We start from the raw sequence: 20,330 nt of genomic DNA on the forward strand, positions 1-20,330 counted from the left end.
GAAGATATGACCTTCCACCAAGTAAACCAATTAGCATCAACTACTAGGAGTAATCAACACTACTACCAACCCACAGGTACCAATTTGTGGTTTTGATATAAGATTGGATACAAGATAAGAACTAGGGTTTTGAGAGGATATGGTGCCGGTGAAGATGTTGATGGAGATTGACCCCCTCCCGATGAGAGGATCGTTGGTGATGACGATGGTGATGTTTTCCCCGTCCCGAAGGGATGTTTCCCCGGCAGAATAGCTCCGCCGGAGCCCTAGATTGGTTCCGCCAAGGTTCCGCCTCGTGGCGGTGGAGTTTCATCCTGTGAGCTTGCTTAGGATTGTTTCCAGGGTAAAAGCCTTCATATAGTAGAAGATGGGCACCGGAGGGCCACCAGGGGGCCTAGGAGACAGGGGCACGCCCAGTAGGGGGGGCGCCCCCCACTCTCCTGGCCAGGATGTGGGCCCCCTCTGGTATTTTCTTCGCTCAATAATTCTTTTTAATTTCAAAAATGACTTCCATGGAGTTTTAGGATTTTTGGAGCTGTGCGGAATAGGTTTCCAATATTTGCTCCTTTTCCAGCCAGAATCCCAGCTGTCGGTATTCTCCCTCTTCATGATAAACCTTGTAAAATAAGAGAGAATAGCCATAAGTATTGTGACATAATGTGTAATAACAACCCATAATGCAATAAATATTGATATGAAAGCATAATGCAAAATGGACATATCAACTCCCCCAAGCTTCGACCTCACTTGTCCTCAAGCGGAAGTCAAAATCGAAAATATGTCCACATCTTTAGAGATAGAGGTGTCGATAAAAATAAATTACGGACATGAGGGCATCATGATCATTCTTATAACAGCAACATATAAGGATTTTATCATATGATTTCTTATGCTCAAGTAACAATCTATTCACAATGTCAAGTATGGGTCATAAACTTTATTGAGAACTAGCAAACTATAATCTCAGCCATTGAGGCAATTGCAATTTATCATAACATCAGAAAGAGTCAAGAATAGAGCTTTTCAGCAAGTCCACATACTCAACTATCATCTAGCCTTCTACAATTGCTAACACTCACGCAAAACTTATGGTTATGGAGTTTTAATCGGACACTGAGAAAGATATGGGCTTATAGTTTCGCCTCCCAACGTATTCACCTTTGGGTGATGTCAACAATAATAGTTCATGCTAACTTACATCCAATTGGAGAAGGGAAAGGTGAAGATCACCTTGACTCTTGCATAAAGTAAAAGACATAAAGTAAAAGATAGGACCTTCACAGAGGGAAGCAGAGGTTGTCATGTGCTTTTAGGATTGGATGCACAAAATCTTAATGCAAAAGAACGTCACTTTATATTGCCACTTGTGATATGAACTTTTATTATGCAGTCTGTCGCTTTTATTACTTCCATATCACACGATCATATAAAGCTTATTTTATCCGCACTAATAAGTCATACATATTTAGAGACCAATTTTTATTGCTTGCAACATGACAACTTACTTGAAGGATCTTACTCAATCCATAGGTAGGTATGGTGGACTCTCATGGCAAAACTAGGTTTAAGGATATTTGGAAGCACAAGTAGTATCTCTACTTGGTGCAAGGAATTTGGATAGCATGAGGGGGAAAGGCAAGCTCAACATGTTTTAAAGATCCATGACAATATACTTTAACTGAGATGTGAGAAAACATAAACCATTATGTTGTCTTCCTTGTCCAACATCAACTCTTTAGCATGTCATACTTAATGAGTGCTCACAATCATAAAAGATGTCCAAGATAGTATATTTATATGTGAAAACCTCTCTTTCTTTATTACTTCCTATCAATTGCAACAATGACCAAAACTACGTTTGTCAACTCTCAACAACTTTTATGCCTCATACTCTTTATATGTGAAGTCATTACTATCCCGAAGATCAATATGAACTTCTTTTACTGTTTTTATTCTTTCTATTTTCTGAAGATCATAGCAAGATAGCAAAGACCTTGACTCAACACTAATCTTTATTATAGGTAGCTCATGGACTTGATTACATAAAGAGATCACAAAGCAAAACTCAAAACTACTTCATACCAAAACTTTATTCTACTAGATCAAGATATTACTAAAAGGATCGAACTAAGTAAAACGGTAAAGATAGGAGTGTGATGGTAATACGATAACGGGGCACCTCCCGCAAGCTTGGTAGTTGCCAAGGGGAGTGCCCATACCCATGTGATTATGTCCTCAGACGTGGTGAAGGAGTTGTTGATGATGTAGGCTTGTTTCTCAATTTACGCTTGAGGACAACATTTTGCTCCTGTAGATCATCAATCTCCTGCTCAAGACTTAATATCCTTCTACATAGTTCTTGTTTGTTTTCCTGCTAGAGACAAAAAGGGATAAACTCGATCTTTGGCTTCTTCGCCCTATCAGGGAGGCTTGACTTTTTAAACTCCGCATGCATGTCCCTGGGTTGAGGTAATGGGGCTTCATCTTTGTCTGAGCTCGTCTCCTCCTTTCCCTTAGGCTCATAGTCTTCCTCTTCCTTAGTGGTCCAGCCACCATGCTCCATGTCCCTGTAGACCTTAGGGTCTGCAAGGAAATCAGCCATATAGCTTTCTCCCTCCAAATCCTGGGACGACATATTGCTCTAACCTGCGGCAGAAACAGCTCGAAACGAAAATAGAAGATTTTTGCGTGATACGGTGGCCAAAACCTTCGGGAGATTATATAATGAAGTTTTACCGACCAAAAGAAGTAACATACAATAAAACGGAGTCCGGGAGGCACACGAGGTGCCTACGAGATAGGGGGGTGCGCACAGTAAGGGTGGGCACGCCCTCCACCCTCGTGGAGGCCCCGTGTCCTTCCCGGATTACTTCTTGCTTTCCAAAATTCTTAAATATTCCAAAACGGAGAAAATTTGCCATTAGAACTCTTTTGGAGTCGGTTTACTTACCGTACCACATACATCTGAAACATTCTGGAAAGTATCCCCTATGTATTCCTCCGGGGTTACGATCTCAATAATATTAGTTTCAACGTTGATAGGATTACCTGAGATATAATGTTTGATTCTTTGACCATTCAGCACCCTCGGACTTGTGCCTTCGAAGTTGTTGATTTTTATGGCACTGGAACGATAGACCTCCTCGATAACATAAGGACCTTCCCATTTAGATACAAGTGTTCCTGCAAAAAATCTTAAACGAGAGTTGAATAGCAACACATAATCACCTATGTTAAATTCTCGCTTTTGTATCCTTTTGTCATGCCATCTTTTAACTTTTTCTTTGTACAGTTTGGCATTCTCATGAGCTTGGGTTCTCCATTCATCAACTGAGCTAATATCAAATAACCTCTTCTCTCCGGAAAGTTTGAAGTCATAGTTGAGCTCTTTAATTGCCCAATATGCTTTATGTTCAAGTTTAATAGGTAAGTGACAAGCTTTTCCATAAACCATTTTATATGGAGACATACCCTTAGGATTTTTATATGCAGTTCTATAGGCCCATAATGCATCATCAAGTTTCTTGGACCAATTCTTTCTAGATCTATTCACAGTCTTTTGCAAAATTAATTTGAGCTCTCTATTGCTTAACTCTACTTGACTAGACTGCGGGTGATAAGGAGATGCAATTCTATGATTAACATCATACTTAGCAAGCATCTTACGAAAAGCACCATGAATAAAATGTGAACCACCATCGGTCATAAGATATCTAGGGACTCCAAACCTCAGAAAAATAACTTGTTTAAGCATCTTAACAGAGGTGTTATGATCAGCACTACTAGTTGGAATAGCTTCTACCCACCTAGTAACGTAATCAACAGCAACTAAAATATGTGTGTAACCATTAGAGGCAGGAAAAGGTCCCATCTAATCAATGCCCCAAACATCAAATGGTTCAATAACAAGAGAATAGTTCATAGGAATTTCTTGACGTCTACTAATATTACCAATTCTTTGACATTCATCACAAGACAAGGCAAAATTACGAGCAGCTCTATCTCTAGCGTGGTGTCCTCCATATGGTTCGGAGTGACACTTGCATAGGATCTGTTCCTGTTCATGCTCAGGTACACAACGTCTAATAACACCATCTACTCCTTCTTTGTGAAGGTGTGCGTCATCCCATAAGTAATGTCTTAAATCATAAAAGAACTTTTTCTTTTGTTGGTATGTGAAACTAGGTGGTATAAATTTAGCAACGATGTAATTAGCATAATCAGCATACCATGGAGCAGTACGGGAAGCATTAATGACCACTAATTGTTCATCAGGAAAGCTATCATCAATAGGTAGTGGGTCATCAAGAACATTCTCTAGTCTAGACAAGTTGTGTGCAACGGGGTTCTCAGCTCCCTTTCTATCAATAATATGCAAATGAAATTCTTTGAGCAAGAGAACCCATCTAATAAGTCTAGTCTTAGCATCTTTCTTTTCCATAAGATATTTAATAGCAGCATGATCAGTGTGAATAGTAATTTTAGAATCAACAATATAAGGTCTGAACTTATCTCAAGCAAACACAACCGCTAAGAATTCTTTTTTAGTAGTAGCATAATTTCTCTCGGCAGTATCAAGAGTTTTACTAGCATACTGGATAATATTTAATTTCTTATCAACTCTTTGCCCTAGAATAGCACCTACAGCATAATCACTAGCATCACACATAATTTCAAATGGTAAATTCCAATCAGGTGGCTGAACAATAGTTGTAGTGATCAAAGCTTTCTTAAGTATTTCAAATGCTTCTACACAATCATCATCAAAGACAAAAGGAATATCTTTTTGGAATAAATTAGTCAGAGGCCTAGAGATTTTAGAAAAGTCCTTAACGAACCTCCTATAAAAACTGGCATGACCAAGGAAACTTCTTATACCTTTAATGTCCATGGGACATGACATCTTTTCAATAGCATCAACTTTAGCTTTATCAACTTCAATACCCTTTTCAGAAATCTTATGCCCCAAGACAATGCCTTCATTAACCATAAAGTGGCACTTTTCCCAATTCAAGACGAGACTAGTGTCTTCACATCTCTGCAAAACTCGATCAAGGTTGCTCAAGAAATCATCAAAAGAGGATCCATAAATGGAGAAATCATCCATGAATACCTCACAAAACTTTTCAAAAAAGTCATAGAATATAGCCATCATGCATCTTTGAAAGGTAGCAACTGCATTACATAAACCAAAAGGCATACGTCTATAAGCAAAGGTACCGAAAGGGCAAGTAAAAGTAGTTTTTGATTGATCCTCCACTAACGCAGGTATTCAAGAGAAACCAGAATAACCATCTAGGAAGCAGAAATGTGTGTGTTTGGATAGTCTTTCTTGCATTTGATCAATAAAAGGTAAAGGGTAATGATCTTTCTGAGTAGCTTTATTTAATTTACGGAAATCAATTACCAGCCTATAACCTGTAATAATTCTTTGTGGGAACAATTCATCTTTATCATTAGGAATGACAGTAATACCTCCCTTTTTAGGAACGCAATGGATAGGACTTACCCAATCATTATCAGCAACGAGATAAATTATACCTGCCTCAAGGAGCTTTAGTATCTCCTTTCTTACCACTTCTTTCATCTTAGGATTTAACCATCGTTGAGGATCTCTAACTGGTTTGGCATCTTTCTCCAATTTAATTTTGTGTTGGCATAGAGTGGGACTAATGCCCTTAAGCTCATCCAGACTATATCCAATAGCAGCACGGTGCTTCTTCAGAGTTTTCAATATCTTTCTTCTTCCTGCTCTGAAAGGTTAGCACTAATAATAACATGATATATTTTCGTTTCATCAAGATAAGCATATTGAAGATTATTAGGTAAAGTTCTAAGCTCAAACACGGGATCACCCATGGGTGGAGGGGGATCCCCTAGGATTTCAACTGGCAAGTTGTGTTTCAGAATAGGACCCTGTTGAAGGAATACTTCATATATTTCCCTTCTTCCATTCATAAACATATCATTTTTATGTTCTAGCAAATACTGTTCTAACGGATCAGTAGGAGGCATGGCCATTGAAGCAAGGCCACTAATCTCATCCTTACTAGGTGATTCTTTATCGCAGGGTTGTCTACCAAACTTAGCAAAATTAAACTCATGAGACATATCCCCTAAGCCAATTGTAACAATATCCTTTTCAGAATCAATCCTAGCGTTAACAATATTCAAGAAGGGTCTACCAAATATAATGGGGCAAAAGTCATCTTGTGGGGAACAAAGAACAAGAAAATCAGCAGGATATTTAACGTTCCCACACAAGACTTCAACATCTTTAACAATCCCAACTGGTTTAATGGTATCCCTATTGGCAAGCTTAATAGTAACATCAATACCTTCTGACTCAGCGGGTACAATATCATGCATAATTCCTTTATATAAGGAAAAGGGTATTGCACTAGCACTAGCACCCATATCACATAAGCCATGACAATATTGATCTCCTATTTTAATAGAAATAACAGGCATAACTACAATAGGTCTATGTATCTTAGCATCTGGTCCAGCAATATTAGTAGTTTCACCACACAAATAAATAACATGCCCATCTAAATTATCATCCAAGAGACCTTCACCATAGCAATACTAGGTTCAAAATTAATTTGCTCACGAGGTGCATATGTTCTAGTATTACTCTTATGAACAACAGTTGAAGCTTTAGCATGATCCTTTATCCTTACATGAAAAGGTGGTTTCTCAACATAAGTAGTAGTCACGAAAGGATCATTATAAGTGATAGTCTTTTCTTCAACTGCAATAGGTGCAACTACCTTTACTTCAGTGGGAGGGTTATATTTAAACCACTTCTCCTTAGGGGGATCTACGTGAGTAGCAAAAGATTAAAAAAAGCAGCTATCTCAGAGTCAAGTCCATATTTAGCGCTAAATTCACGAAAAGCATCGGTATCCATAAAAGATTTAACACAAGCAAGCTTAGATGTTATACCTGACTCCTTACCATCGTCGGAACCCCAATCTTCAGAGCTGCACTTAATTCTTTCCAATAAGTTGCACTTGAATTCAATAGTCTTCAGCATATAAGAACCAACACAGGAAGTATCAAGCATGGTGCGATCATTGAGAGAAAGCCGAGCATAATTTTTTGAATAATCATATCTCTTGAGAGCTCATGATTGGGGCATGAATATAACATTGACTTAAGCCTCCCCCAAGCTTGAGCGATGCTTTCTCCTTTGCGAGGCCAAAAAATATATATCTAATTATGATCACAATGAACAAGATGCATAGGATAGAACTTCTGGTGAAATTCCAACTTCAGTCGTTTATAGTTCCAAGATCCCGTATCATCACATAGCCTATACCATGTCAATGCATCTCCCTTCAAAGATAAAGGGAAGACCTTCCTTTTGACAACATCATTGGGAATACCTGCAAGCTTAAATAATCCACAAACTTCATCCACAAAGATAAGGTGTAAATCGGGATGCAATGTTCCATCTCATGTAAAGGGATTAGCTAGCAATTTCTCTATCATACCCGAAGGAATCTCAAAGTAAACAGTTTCAGTAGGTTCAGTAGGTTGAGGAGAAACTCTTTGCACTACTGATCAGGGCGAAGATACCCCTAACAAGCCCCTCAAAGTATTAGTTTCGATAGTAACAAGTAACCAAAAATTTAGCACACTATATAAATGTTTCCTTACCAAGTTCCACTCACCAAAGAAGCTTCACTCCCCGGCAACGGCGCCAGAAAAGAGTTTTGATGACCCACAAGTATAGGGGATCTATTGTAGTCCTTTCGATAAGTAAGAGTGTCGAGGAGCAAAAGGAAATGACAAGCGGTTTTTAGTAAGTTATTCTCTGCAAACACTGAAATTGCAGGTAACAGATAGTTTTGTGATAAGATAATTTGTAACGGGTAACAAATGTGAGACACTTAGGTTGACTTGACGAGCCTAGCATGTACAGGCATGGCCTCGGAACATGAGAGACCGAAAGATCGAATATGAGTCGTATGGTAGATGCGATCAACATGGAGATGTTCATCGTTGATGACTAGTCTGTCTCACGTGATGATCGGACATGGCCTGGTCGATTCGGATCATGTATTACTTAGATGACTAGAGGCATGTCTCTCTGAGTGGTAGTTCATTAAATAATATGATTAGATGAACTTAGTTATCATGAACTTAGTCTAAAATTGTCCTTACAATCTATCCTGTTGATCCATTGGCCCACGCTAATGTTGCCCTCAACTTCAACGCGTTCCGAGAGAAAACCAAGCTGAAAGACAATGGAAGCAACTATACGGACTGGGTCCGTAACTTGAGGATCATCCTCATATCTACCAAGAAAGCATATGTCCTTGAAGCACCTCTAGGTGACGAACCCATTTTCCCAGCAACTCAAGACGTTATGAATGCCTAGCAGTCGTGTAGTGATGATTACTCGCTGGTTCAGTGCGGCATGCTTTAAAGCTTAGAATCGTGGCTTTGAAAGCGTTTTGAGCAAAACGGAGCATATGAGATGTTTCAAGAGATAAAAATGGCTTTCCAAGATCATGCTCAGGTCGAGAGATATGAAATCTCTAACAAGTTCTATAGTTGTAACATGGAGGAAAACAGTTTTGTCAGCGAGCATATACTCAAAATGTCTGGATTGCACAACCGCTTGTCTCAGCTAGGAATTAATCTTCTAGATGACTCGGTCATTGACAGAATCCTCCAATCGCTTCCACCTAGCTACAAGTGCTTTGTGATGAACTACAACATGCAAGAGATGGAGAAGTCAATTCCTGAGTTATATTCGATGCTGAAATCAGCGGAGGTGGAGATCAAAAAGGAACATCAAGGATTTATGGTGAATAAGACAACTAGTTTCAAGAAAGGCAAGGGAAAGAAGAAATTCAAGAAGTACGGCAAGGGAGTTGCCGCGCCTGGTAAATCAATTGGCGGGAAGAAGCCAAAGAATGGACCCAATCCTGAGACTAAGTGCTTTTATTGCAAGGGAAATGGTCACTGGAAGCGGAACTGCCCCCAGTACTTAGCGGATAAGAAGGCTGGCAATGCCAAAGGTATATATGATATACATGTTATTGATGTGTACCTTACCAGCGCTTGTAGTAGCTCCTGGGTATTGTATACTGGTGCGGTTGCTCACATCTGTAACTCAAAACAAGAGCTACGGAATAAGCTGAGACTAGCGAAGGATGAGGTGACGATGCGCGTCGGGAATGGTTCCAATGACGATGTGATCTCCGTCTGCATGCTACCTCTACATCTACCTTCGAGATTTGTTTTAAACATCAATAATTGTTATTTAGTACCAGCTTTGAGCATGAACATTGTATCTGGATCTCGTTTGATGCGAGATGGCTACTCATTTAAATCCGAGAATAATGGTTGTTCTATCTATATGAGAGATATGTTTTATGGTCATGCCCCGCTGGTCAATGCTTTATTTTTATTGAATCCCGAACGTGATGTTACACATATTCATAGTGTGATTGCCAAAAGATGTAAGGTTGATAATGATAGTCCCGCATACTTGTGGTGCTGCCGCCTTGGTCACATTGGTGTCAAATGCATGAAGAAACTCCATGCAGATGGACTTTTGGTGTCTCTTGATTATGAATCATTTGAGACATGCGAACCATGCCCAATGGGGAAAATGACCAAGACTCCATTCTCCGGAACAATGGAGCGAGCAACCAACTTGTTGGAAATAATACATACTGATGTATGCGGTCCAATGAGCGTAGAGGCACGTGGTGGCTATCGTTATGTTCTCACCCTCACTAATAACTTAAGTAGATGGGTATGTCTGCTTAATGAAACACAAGTCCGAGACCTTTCAAAAGTTCAAGGAATTTCAGAGCAAGGTAGAGAATCAACGAGACAGGAAAATAAAGTTCTTATGATCAGATATGGAGGAAATATTTGAGTCACGAGTTTGGCACGCACTTAAGGAAATGTAGAATTGTTTCACAACTCATGCCACCTGTAACACCTCAGCGAAATGGTGTGTCCGAACGTCGTAATCGCACTCTATTGGATATGGTGCGATCTATGATGTCTCTTACCGATCTACCACTATCATTTCGGGGTTATGCTTTAGAGACTGCCGCATTCACTTTAAATAGGGCACCATCTAAATCCATTGAGACGACACCGTATGAATTGTGGTCTGGGAAGAAACCTAAGCTGTCATTTTTGAAAGTTTGGGGATGTGATGCTTATGTCAATAAACTTCAACCTGAAAAGCTCGAACCCAAATCGTAAAAATTTGTCTTCATAGGATACCCTAAGGAAACTATTGGGTATACCTTCTACCTCAGATCCGAGGGCAAGATCTTTGTTGCCAACAATGGATCCATTCTGGAGAAAGAGTTTCTCTTGAAAGAAGTAAGTGGAAGGAAAGTAGAACTTGATGAGGTAACCCCTCTTGAACCGAAAAGTAGCGCATCTCAGGAAGATGTTTCTATGGTGCCAGCACCGACTAGAGAGGAAGTTAATGATGATGATCATGAAACTTTGGATCAAGTTACTACTGAACTTCGTAGGTCCACGAGGACACATTCGACACGGGAATGGTACGGCAATCCTATCCTGGAAATCATGTTGTTAGACAATGGTGAACCTTCCACTACAAAAAAAATACATTTCCATGATGATACGTGCTTGTCACAGTAGGTCACATTTTCTGTCATGCATGTACATCCATGACTATCTTATGACAGAATCAAGATTGTCATACCTGTGCTATCGTAGAAGTGTTCCATGACATTACCAAAATTATCATCACGGAAGTGTCCACTGACATCACGATAAATCGTGCGTCACAGAAGTGCTTTCGTCAAGGGTGACCAACACGTGGCATCCACCGTAATGGAACGCCGTTAAGCTATCGGGTCCGGTTTTGGATTCGATAACCGTTAACAGCCTGGACCAATGGGGATTTTCCACATGTAAAATCATCATTGGCTGGAGGAAACACGTGTAGGCTCACCGTTTGGACATATGTCATCCACTCATTGGACCGAAGGCGCCTATGATACGTCGACATGTGGCACGACCCAACATAGGCCCATTCCTGTGAAAAGGCCAGCCCATTTTACTTTGTCAAAAGGTGGTGGGATGGCCCACGGAAAGCCTGTTAACGGCATGTTCGCATATAGCCCATTTACAGCCCGCTAACCAAGGGTCCATTACGACCCACCCAAATTAGGCCCAGTAGCGTCATCTGGGACGTCCAATATGATTCCAGCCCATTTTAACTGCTGGCCCATGTATAGCCCATGACGTCTTTCAGCCCATATGAGGCCCTTTGTAACTCTTAGCCCATTAACGACCCGTGGTGAAACTGAGCCGTAATGAACAATGTATCACATTATACGCATTAACGGCCAATTATTCCATTGGGCCGTTTCCAGCCCATGTTATCTTTTGGCCTTCTCTAGGCCCATTTATTCTTGGGCTCATTTCCAGCGTTCGGTTACTTACGGCCCATTACTGTCATTTTCTGCTTGTGGGCCAAATTCAGCCCATTGTTATAGTCGGCCCGTTTGTGGCCCGTTAGTACGTTGGGCCATTTTCATAACGTCATCAAATACGGCCTATTAACGATGGCCCGTTATGGTCGGCCCATGAATGGACAATTCCCACTCTAGCCCATTTACGGCCATAATGCGGTCTATTATTGTCCCTTGTTTGGCCAATCGATCATACGACCCATATAAGGCCCATTGATGATATGACCCGTAGAAGGCCCATTGTGTCTACGGCTCATAGAAGGCTAATTGTTTCTACTGCCCATAGAAGGCCCATTGTTTCTACGACCCGTAGGAGGCCCAGTGTCACTATAGTAAATATGTAGCCCATGGTTATTGTGGCCTAGTTTTAAAAAATAGGTTATTGCGGCCACTAGCAAACCACAAAAGGAGAACTCCACTGACTAAAAGCAAAGATATAAACAAGACAACAAGGAAATAAATAAGCAAGCAACTTATGCTAGGCTATCACGGCTATTACACATATTACATCCACTAGGCATGAAAGTTCGCCACCAGTGCAAATATAGGGAACAAAGTAGCATATAAACGCCGCAGCAAAGCAAGTCCAGAACTGAAACCACTTTTGAAGAGCTCAAGAAACAACATTCTGGGTACACATAATGCTGGCAAGATGCTTAGCAAGATTATTAACTTTCTCTTGTTTGGCACTTAAATCCTCCAGCGCTTGCTGTTGCACAAGAAAGTATGCATCTGAATTCTGAAGGGACTTCCTATGTCCTTCAGCTTCTTGCCGCAACACAACTGACTAATGCCTTTCAGCTTGTAGCTAAGACTGAAGAAGCCGAAGTGATTCAGGCAGCGAGTTCGAAGAGCTTGTGTCAGCAGTACTGGCCAGTAACTCAAACACTACATCAACGCAGGAGTGTGGGGTTTTCTCACTGCGTACAAGATCATTTTTATCACCTTTCTTGGAGACCAATAGAGTTGTCTCACTATCTTTAACCTTATCTGCATTACTTTCTATACTATTGCATAGTGGGGTGCTCTTCTCCAATATTTTGTTTGCATACTACAAGAGAAACAAGCAGAGACATCACAGGTTTAGCATGTAGTATACCAAACTCATTTTGCTAAACCGGTTCAGTAGTAAGGTGGATAGGATAACAACATGAAACAGACATATATATATGTACTATGGTCATTGTATTGTCCATATCATTCTAGTTTATGTTGCCTAATCAAGATAGAGACACAGTTCAACTCATATATTTTTAAGACACAACAGCATAAACAGAATATAAGTGTGAGAAACTACACAACATTGGCAACACTTGTAATGTGCATCACATGAGAACATAACTGTTTATACAATTGAAACTAAAATCAACATAGAGCAAGAAGTGAGAACAACAATCCAGTTAAAGAAATAGGTTTAAAACATACCTGTTGTGCCATTGGAGTTTCAATTGGATCCTTCAAATTCGAAAGTAGTTGTTGTGAGTAAATACAGTGATGCAACAGCAAAGGAGTATGGACCATAGCTACGGAATCTGACCTGAGAACAGTTGCTCTTCTGCTTTAAACATGGAGTTTGGGTTAGCTGTGGTGGTCTTCGTGCTTTGGGCACTGCAGTTGCTTTACAAACTGCTCATGTGGGGGTACTCTGTGGGGACATGGTGCTTTGTCAACTAGAAGTGGGTTACTATCCGCTGGGGTTGCGGTTAGATGGGTTGTAGCTGGTTCTCTGCCCAACGGTGTAAGTGTGCAATCTGGAAGAGTCTCGATTATGTGTGCTCGGGCTAGTTTGTGGGCCAGTACAACCATGGTTCTATCTGCATCGACGGGTAGCACTGTCTTTTGTGATGAATGGGTCTTTGCTCCCTTAGATATTGCCATCACCCACTCCAATTCAAATGGCTGATAAACAAGAAAAGAAATTGAGCATACAAACATTGTATGATAGACAGATGTGGTAATTCACATATATGTTGTATAACCAAATAGGACAGCATGACACAATTTCACATATATGATGCCTAACTAAACATGATAGCATGACACAATTTCAGATATATGATGGATAACTTAACAGGATATAATGGTGTAATTCAACATATGATGAGTATCTAAGCAGGATGACATGACAAAACTATATGATGTCTTTTCTAAAATAGGTTGGGATGAAATAATTCACATGAATGTTGTCTATGTATACAGGATGGCATGATATAATTGACATAATTGATTCATATACTAAGCAGCTGGCACTCGCATGTATGATCTCTAAACTAAGGATATGGAATTCAATTTTGTTCATATGATGTCTAAACTAAGCAATGCAAGACACCATATGCATGAGATGAGAAATATAGACATTGCAACTTAAAGCATACACCTCAGGTGGGATATAGGACTGGTCACCTGTCTCTGAATCCTCCTCTGAGGATCTCCCCATAACCATCGAGATATATGCTTCAACAGGTACCATTGTCTGCTCTGAAGACCTTGTTTTCACTCCGAATTTTTCCGTAACCGGCTCAATGGCTGATCCACATGAAGAGTAGTTCAATATACACAGATTGTCGACAAATGGAATACGTAATGAAAAAAAGATGGCATGAGATAATTCACATATATGATGCCTGGCTACATGGCGGTGCATAATTCACATATGATAACTGGCTGAAAAACATGGCATTGCAGAATTCACATATCTGATATAGAAAGCAAACATGAGGCATTAACACAAAGCATGTCTAATCTAAGCAGATGGCATGGCAATGCAAGACGCCATATGCATGATATGGGCAATATAACCCTGCCAAGTTAGAGCATGCACCTCGGGGGGGGGGGGAGAATACAACTGGTCATCTGTCTCTGAATCCTTCTCTGAGGTGCTATCTGTAACCAGCAAGAAATCTGCATCGACAGGTAGCACTGAGTACTCAGAAGACCTTGTTTTCACTCTTGATTTTCCCATGACCGACTCAAATGGTTGATGCATAGGAAGAGTAGATGAATGGATAAATATTGTTGACAAATGGAATACATTATGAAAAAAATATGGCACAATACAATTCACATATACGATGACTGGCTAAACATGATGGCATTGGATGATTCACGTATATGATGCCTGGCTAAAGAAGATGGCATTGCATAATTCCCATATACTCCCTCCGTTCCTAAATATTGTCTTTTTAGAAATTTCAAATGGACTACCACATACGGATGTATATAGACATATTTTAGAGTGTAGATTCACTCATTTTGCTCCGTATGTAGTCATTTATTGAAATCTCTAAAAAGATAAATATTTAGGAATGGTGAGAGTATGGTATAGAAACCAAACAGGTGGCATTCACACAACGCAAATCTAAACTAAGCTGATAACATATAAGATGGAAGCAATGCGAGGCGTCATATGCATGATATGACCAACATCGGCATGCCAGGTTAGAGCAAACACCTCAACTGGTAAACAAGAGTGGTCGGCTCCCTCTGAATCCCTAAGGGGTGCATGCAAAAATCAAGACTGATGGTAGTAAACGAGGGGATGGATCCCAAACTAATGATAACTGGTAGATTATAGCTTCAGTTCAAAAAGATAGACAATGGATCATCTATTCTTTGTTGGCCACCCAACATGAACCACATAGAAGACCCCAAATGAACCAGATAATAGAGAGATACTATTGTTGCTGCCTCGATATGAGACCCACGGGCATTTTAAAACTCATGTTTGAATGATAAAGTATCTAGTAATAATAACCGATGTACTCCCTCCGTTCCTTTATATAAGGTGTATTTGTTTTTTGATAAAATTTCACAATATAAGGTGCATCTCTTTTAAATCCTCATAATTTCCATTTTATCCCTCCAAAAATAGGAAATATCTCTCACCTGATTTGATGTATCTCTCGTTGTACAAAAGAAGGAAACTATCTCTCTCTCGATTGCATGTATGTCTTACTTTCCTGGACACATTGATTTAATTTCCACTAACCAACAGATTTGGCAAGGGTAATTTGGTCCTAACACCACTATAATTATGCGCCTTGGTCACCGTGTCAAAAATAATACACCTTACATAAAGGTATGGAGGGAGTATAACATAAGCAAACACGAAAGACTGCGACCTCTCTTCCAGAACTGTGTAGTCCTCAGGTTCATCTGCTTAGTCGATGATGGTAATGAAGTTGGCGTGGCCGCCGGCAACAGGGAAGATGATCTGAGGCAGTTAAAGAAAGTCTGCAGGGGGAATCTCTGCTGTAGTGAACGCTTCTGTCGATGGTGCACCTCAGGTGGGGTGGATGATGGCACGACAGGAGTAGGACATAACACACAGAGTTTTCTTTGATGCCTATCTGAAAATGAAGTAAATCTGTAAGGGCTCCTTAGACTTGGAGGATTCTATAAACACAGGGACAGGAAAAACATAGGATAGGATAGGAATGCACATGCAAAACAAAGCATTTGGAAACATAGGATTTTAGTCAACCTGGGTGATTGGTTCACATGAATTGGAAGAACACAGGAATGGAGAAACATGGTCAAATTAATGTCAAAGCATGTGAAAATGAAAAAAAAATAAGAATCTTATTATGCCAGCAATGCAATTAATTCTGTTCTTCATGCTTATTAATTTGAAAAGGACGTCCAAGTGAATATTAAAATTCCTATGTTTTTTCTTTGAAAGAGACACCAAAGGAAAAAATCCTCCTGTTTTGCTTTGTTCCACTACTTCTAACCAAATGCACGAATAGTAGTACCATTGTAGATCCATAGCAAAGGATCCCTGAGGGATCGACATGAATGCAGAGTAACAAAGTGATGCAACAAGTGTACAACCTCTTTGGCATAGCCTTGTGGACCTCAACATCATTGGGTTGGACGTGGAGGATGGTGATGCTGGTGTGACTGTCGGAGGCGGGGAAGAAGATCTGACGCCTCTGGAAACGGTGCCAAGGGTACTGCTTCACTGTGATGGACGGTTCCGTCGTTGGAGCAGCTCTGGTGAGGTGTATGGCGGCGAGGCTGAAGCAGGACAAGACACACAATGTTAATCTGAAGTGGGTCTCTAATATCATCTCCAATAGATGATGTAAAATACATCACCAAAAAGTGCTATATGTAAAACACATTATCCACGCCACGACTGCTCCGACAGATGCTGTAAGTATTTTTCACTCTAAACTTAACTGAAGAAACTGAACTTTACAGTCGACACTGAATTTTATTGTCGAAACTGATTGAAATAGTAACAGAGCATTGCAATAGATGTTTAGGGCATTCGAGCACTAGTAGGAGAGAAGCAGTGATCTAAATCAACAGACGCTCGAGCAGGGAACGCACTAGCAGAGCGCAAGTCGTGCCATAGCACCGCGAGCGAGTGCTAAAGCAGCAACTCCTATAGCTGCCGGAGGTCATGCAACAGCAGCAGTAGCGCAAGCGAGAGCTAGAGCAGAGCGGCGGCATGAACTAGAGCAAGAGCGGAGCAGCAGCGCGACCGACAACAATAGAAGAGAAGAGGAGCAGCACAAACAAAAGCAAGAGTTGTGCAGCAGTGCGACCGACAGCAAGAACAAAGCCACAACGCGAGCGAGAGCTGGAGCAGCATTAGCAGTAGCGCGAGCGAGAGCCGAAGAAGCTGCGGCTAATGCCGGTGAGGAAGTCTCCACTGAGGAAGCAACAACATGGGGGAGAGATGCCATGGATGAAGTGGCCGGTGACAGCGCTGTCGATGGAGACTCACCATAGCTGCTCGGTATCCAGCATCGGCAACCCCATGAGATCGAATAAAAGATAAAATGCAGCGGTGAGTGCAGAATCTCCTTGGTGGCGCCGAGTTCGCCTCAGTTGCATTGGAGGAATTGGTGAGGGTGTTGCGGTTCCAGTGGGGCAGGTCAAGATGGCGTTGTGGGGATGGAGGTGGCTCAATAGAGAGGCGAACGTTGGGGCAGCTCCTTGGAGGTGGAGGACGGGGCGTCTAATCCGGCGGGACGATGATATCGATGACGGATCCTCATCTGATGCGGTGGATGAGGGACGGTGAGTTGTTTTGGTGGACGACAAAGTTTGGTAAGAGTCTCCGGCTGGGCGGCGGTCGGGAGGCCGATGGAGGAGCATGGGGAATCGGGGGTTTTGGCGGCCTCGGTGTATGAATGGGGGGAACGAAGGGGAAGGGAGGGGGAGCCCTGGCTTAGGGACGCACTTGTCCGAAATGTAGGGTAAGTTACCAGCGTACCCCCACCAATTTTGACACCACAACATTGAGCTTCATTTCCAGCTGAGGGGTAGAAGGGGGATCTCACGTGTCTGGTCTGCGGGACCAATTTTGGATGAGGAGGGAGTTTTCACGCGTGTCAAAATTTCGGGATTACAAGGCGCGGCACGGGTTGAAGAGGCGGGAGTTTCAAAGCAGGTGAGACAAAATATATTCGAGCTTGAAAATTCCGGGATAACAAGGTGCGGATTCCTTGTTCAGCAGAACAAACTTAACGTGTACAAAAAAAATTCATACAAGACACAAGAGAGTCATGTCCCCTTTTACTATATTGCAATAAATGCAATTAAAAAACTACAAGAAAATGTAAAAAAGGTCGAGAGAACAAGATTACCCTGTACAGTACCAAATCGATTCGCACTTCCCTCAACAACAACAACAAGAAACAAATCAATTCCCACCAAAGAAAGAGTAATGTCCCTTTTTATATGATTACAAATGCCAGTATCTCGAATTTCAATTTTTGAATCCACGTTATGTTGAATTCGAATATATAGTTAGGTGACCTTGCGGTGTATAATTGATGTAGTCGTACATTTTGATATATATTGCCGTCTACCATATGGACTAAATTTGAATCAATTCTCCTTATTTGAATACGATTGTTGTCAAGTTATACAATCATTTAAATATTATCTTGATAACAAAAAACATGCATATAGCAGTAATCATATTTCAATATGAACTACGTGTACCTAATATTTGTATCCATTTTATGTTGAATTCAAATCATAGTACATTGGTCTAGGTAGCGAGATGTTCGGTATAATCTAAACCTATTTTCATATGTATAATTTTTGGCTGAATTGGGACAAGTTTTGGTATAAGCTTCTTGCAAAACTGGAGATTCTCTCAACAAGCCTCGTGGTTCCGAGAGGGAACGTGCCACCTTTGTGTGCGAAATGATATACGCTTCCCCCCTTGAGTCTCTTTAGAAAGGCAACATAGAACTACATGACTGCCCTATTAAATTTTGGAATTATTCAGGGTTCATTTGTCCTTTTTATACATTAATTGAGTTTCTGATCATTTAATGTGCATAACTCAAATTTGAACTACAAGCACATGCTCCCATGCACCAGAGTTGGTTGAAAAATCACATCTGTGTCCTTGGGTGAATTTCTAGGTACCATGCAAAAAACGGGAATAAAATTCAAACATCTGGGCATCGTGGCTCAGCCGAGAACATTGAGAAACTTTGTTTTAAAATTCTTGTAAATCCAAAATACGTCTAAAAATCATGAAATCTGGCATGGTGTCATGTCATGGCAGTAACATGCTGTGGTTAAAAAACTGGCCGAATAGGAACACATTTTTGTATAAGCTTCTTGCAAACTGAAGCTTCTCTCAAGAAGGCTCATGCTTCTGAGAGGGAACGTGCCACCTTTGAGTGGGAAACGGTATACGCTACCCCCCTTGAGTTTCTTTACAAAGGAAACATAGAACTACATGAGTGCCCTGTTAAATTTTGGAATTATTCCGAGTTCGTTTGGCCTTTTTTATACATCAATTGAGTTTCTGGTCATTTAATGTGGATAATTCAAATTTGCACTACAAGCACATACTCCCGTGCACGAAAGTTGGTTGAAAAATTACATATGTGTCCTTGGGTGAATTTCTAGGTCCCATGCAAGAAATGGGAATAAAATTCAAACATATGGGCATCATGGCTCGGCCGAGAACATTGAGAAACTTGGTTTCAAAATTCTCGTAAATCCAAAACACACCTGAAAATCATGAAACTTGGCATGGTGTCATGTCATGGTACTACCATGCTGTGGTAAAAAATATTGGCCGAATAGGAACAGAATTTGGTATAAGCATCTTGCAAGACGGAGCTTCTCTCAAGATGGCTCGTGGTTGTGAGAGGGAACATGTCAGCTTTGTGTGAATACTTCAAATTTAAAATACAAGCACATGCTCCAGTGCACCAAAGTTGGTTGAAAAACACATGTGTGCCCTCGGGTAAATTTCTAGGTCCCATGCAAGAAATGGGAATGAAATTCAAAATTCTGGGCATTGTGGATGGGCTGGAAACATTGAGAAACTTAGTTCTTTAATTTCTATAAATCCAAAACATGCATGAAAATAATGAAACTTAGCTTGGTGCCATGACATGCCACTAACATGTTGTGGTAATTTTGCTGTCCGATTTGCGAAGGCGCACACATTAACAATCAACAAAGTCATTCTGGAACAAGTGATGTCACGTTACAATCGGAAACACAAGTACTATTGAAATTGTGAGTGTTCTATTTACCATTTACATGTGGCCACGTGTCCCCTTTTTTTATTAGCTAGGAGGCGTTGTGCAGGGTAGCTATTTGAGTACGAGAGGCGTGTGATCAGACCCCTGCACGTGCTTATCGGGAGGAGAGCCCTTTGACCTCCATCTGTGGTCAAGCTCTCTCCCAAGGTCTCCATTAATGGCACCCGAGCCTCTGTTTAATGGCATGGCTATGTCTCACTCGACTGAGATTTAAGAGTGAAAAAAGAAAATCTGAAAGCACGGATCTTGATGTAAGATCCGACGGACCTATACAGCATCTACTGCGGCTTATAGCAATACT

The sequence above is a fragment of the Triticum aestivum genome, chromosome 3B (assembly GCF_018294505.1).
Source record: "Triticum aestivum cultivar Chinese Spring chromosome 3B, IWGSC CS RefSeq v2.1, whole genome shotgun sequence".
Classification (NCBI taxonomy): Eukaryota; Viridiplantae; Streptophyta; class Magnoliopsida; order Poales; family Poaceae; genus Triticum; species Triticum aestivum.